Below are 3589 nucleotides of genomic sequence, written 5' to 3'. Positions count from 1 at the left end.
TTTTTTTGCTGCTGCAGAGATTCAAGAATAGTTTAAGAGTTAGTGCCCTTCTTTAGACAGCAAACTAGTTGGGACTGACTCTTCAGCACCTCTGCTGGTTGCAGCCAAGTACTGCGCTCCTTTTCAGTCCTTCCTAGAAAACAATGCCAACATTTGATATGACTGTCAAAGTCTCAGTAGTACGTATTACATCAACATCTTCAGCAAACTGTAATACAGGAAACCCTCAATTATCGCTGTTAATTGGTTCCGGGCCTCAAATTGGTAAATTAATTTCCACAAAGTAGGAATGTGTAATTTTGAATGGACTGTTTCTACAGTTAAGAGCATTAAAAATGTTCATGACCTTCTATATACGTTATATTTAAAATTATGTGAGCCCTCTAAACATGAAATAGTCAAGATTATAGTCCAATAAAAACTGTAACAGTAACAGTAAATATGTTCGAAAAATCTATTAATTTTTTTTCTTCCCTTTTATTAATCATTGTTGTTTTGTTTCAAGTTTTTTTTTTTTCCGAAATAAATATTTACAATACAATACGATTCTGAACAGCAGGCTCTGATTGGTTTGGTCATCATCTAGCGGCCGTTACTACCGTAGTATTGATATTCTTAGTTCAATCAGACATTTTTATGCTTGAAAATGCTTAGTTTAGCCTCAAAATACATATAGTCGTCTCCCACAGTTAATTGGCTCCGGATAAATGTGAAAACACGATACTAGGAATCATTAATTATACTGTATATCAAACATTTTTACAGCTGAAACATGAACAAAAACTGTTAACTTTCTAAATATGTTCTTTAGCATAATGTGAACCGTCTAGACCAAGGGTGTCAAACTCATTTTAGATCGGGGGCCACATGGAGAAAAATCTACTCCCAAGTTGGCCGGACTAGCACGATAACTTAAAAATAAAGACGATTTTAGATTGTTTTCTTTGTTTAAAATAGAACAAGCACATTCTGAAATTGTACAAAACATGTTGTTTTTTACACTTACATGTTGCAGATAATAGTATTTGTCGCTATTTACATTTTCTGAATAAATTATTTGATAATGTTCATCAGTCAACTCATTGGTGTTAATTTTCAATCTATCAGAAATTTAAAAATCACATCAAAATCAGATTACAGTATGTTATTTATGTAGATTTATCATTTTCCTTGACTGATGTACTAACATTATGTGGATTATTTTGTAAAAAACGTATTTTTCAGACTATAAGTCGCAGTTTTTGTCATAGTTTGGCCAGGGGTGCGACATATACTCTGGAGCGACTTATGTGTGAAATTATAAACACATTACCGTGAAATATCAAATAATATTATTTATCTCAATCGCGGAAGAGATGAAGAAAATGTCAGCAATCGTCACACACACGTCAACCAATAGGAATTTGGCGGGGGAGGGTCATGGCAGAAGTGCATTGTGGGTTTTTGAATGCTAACTGCTATATGCTATATCCTACTGCCGTAACTATTAAAATGGATAATTTCATTGTTGGCTGTAACTGATAAAAACTGAGAAGGGCTAAACAAAAAGGAAATCATGTACTGCGGATTACAAACTGGACGTAGTGAAATATGCAGCAGAAAACGACAAGAGGAAGCGGCGCATACCTTTGAGTTGGCAGAGTTGTTTAGAAGCGACATCGAGGAAGAAGATTTCATGGGATTTATCGATTAGGAGTGACAGATTGTTTGGTCAACGTATAACATGTGCTATATGTTATAGTTATTTGAATGACTCTTACCATAATATGTTACGTTAACATACCAGGCACCTTCTCAGTTGGTTATTTATGCGTCATATAACGTACACTTATTCAGCCTGTTGTTCACTATTCTTTATTTATTTTAAATTCCCTTTCAAATGTCGATTCTTGGTGTTGGATTTTATCAAATAAATTTCCCCCAAAATTGCGATTTATAATCCAGTGCAACATATACTCCGGAGCAACCTATAATCCGAAAAAATACGGTATGTAGCATTATCTACAAGATAAAAAATAATTGCTATTGCGACATCCAGTAGACACATTTAGAACAGCTGTTTCATTTCAGATTGATTTATATACTTGGCAAACTCATCCCGCGGGCCGGATAAAACCTGTTCGTGGGCCTGATCAGACCATTGAGCCGTAGGTTTGACACCCCTGCTCTAGACATAATATACCTTATTTCCTTGAATAGCCGCAGGGCATATAGTATGCGCCTGCCTTGAATTACTGCCGGGTCAAACTCGCTTCCCAAAATAATTAGCGCATGCTTAGTATTACCGCCGGGTCAAACTCGTGACGTCACGAGTGACACTTCCCCTGTCATCATTTTCAAAATGGAGGAGGCTGATTTTAATACCGGCAATTTGAAATCGCATAAAGGGAAGAAGATTATGAGCTATTCAGTAGGATTTAAGGTCCAAGCTTACATTATACAAAAATTTTTACCTCATACCTGTGGTAAGTGCCGGAGTGAGAAGTGGTTTTAACATAATTAGCGCATGCTTACTTTTACCGCATGCCTTTGGTAAGCACAGGAGTGAGAAGAGGTTTTAAATTAATTAGCGCCCCGGCGGCAATTCAAGGAAATACGGCTCAAATTCATACCTCAAAATGATTTTAATATAATGGTGTTTAAGGCTGAGCCAATCAGTGGTGACGATACTGAACAGCCTGCTCTGATTAAATGGGTCTCATCTATTGGCCAGTAATACTATAGTATTGATATTTTTAGCTCATTTTCCAAAATGTAATGCTTAAAAATGCTTAATTGAAAAAACACAACAAAAAAAACATAACATGCCTAAATATATTTTGAAGTGCGATGTGGCGAGGGACTGTTACTTTAAAACATAATACTGCATTGCTAATGTATCTATCACCCATCATCTAGTTTTTTTCACTCCACCATGTTTGTTTATATGTACAATACTCTTAGACATTATAGTTTTGTTATTGGCGTATAGTGGGGAGTTTTGCATAAAATGTCACACTTTGTTTCTTTTACCACAAACACACACACTGGGTGACGGACGGCAGGCGGTAGTGATCGGTTGGTTACACCTCAGTATGCAAATGAGCCTAGCAGCACAGTTAGCGTCTCAGCTAGCGTCACAGTAAACAGGCGGCCCCGGGTTGGCACACAAGGTGGGCTTAGGAAGGGGGGGGAGGCCTCTGCCAGTCCTATGGTTTCATACTGACATATTAAAAACAATATCAAAATAAATTACATAATGTATAAATTATTTTAAAATACAAAAACCAAAGATTTGGCAACTTTTCATTTTTTTTCATGTTTGCACTTTCACCGTGTGTGTTGAAATGGTCATGAGGACAAGATGTATTTGGTGATATTCCACTGCTCTCTTTCATTTAGCACGTGAGGGCTCCACGGATGGTTGATAGACCTTGTTGGAGAAGGCAGGGGAGACAGGTGTGCACCTTTCTCCTGATAGGATATCAAGATGTCTGAGACTGAATCAGAAAAAAAAAAAAGAGTTTTAGCAGGGCCCTGCTTTTTGTTTTTTCATGGTCAATAAATTTAGGAGAAGTGGTCCATGTTGAGCAGCAAACAGTTCTGAAGT

The 3589-nt window shown here is 36.8% G+C and overlaps 1 protein-coding gene across 2 annotated transcripts in view; it reads right to left on the bottom strand.

The window, feature by feature from the left end:
• Positions 1-1015: 1015 nt before the first annotated feature.
• Positions 1016-3589, bottom strand: part of evi5l (ecotropic viral integration site 5 like) — a 92816-nt gene continuing 90242 nt past the window's right edge. For both annotated transcript variants that reach the window (XM_061911493.1, XM_061911498.1), the window contains one exon: positions 1016-3589. This exon is cut by the window's right edge and continues 386 nt beyond it. The gene's annotated coding sequence lies outside the window, so the exon portion shown is untranslated.

This window comes from Nerophis ophidion, linkage group LG01, assembly GCF_033978795.1.
Source record: "Nerophis ophidion isolate RoL-2023_Sa linkage group LG01, RoL_Noph_v1.0, whole genome shotgun sequence".
In the NCBI taxonomy this organism is placed as follows: Eukaryota; Metazoa; Chordata; class Actinopteri; order Syngnathiformes; family Syngnathidae; genus Nerophis; species Nerophis ophidion.
This window is presented reverse-complemented; position numbering and strand designations above follow the sequence as displayed.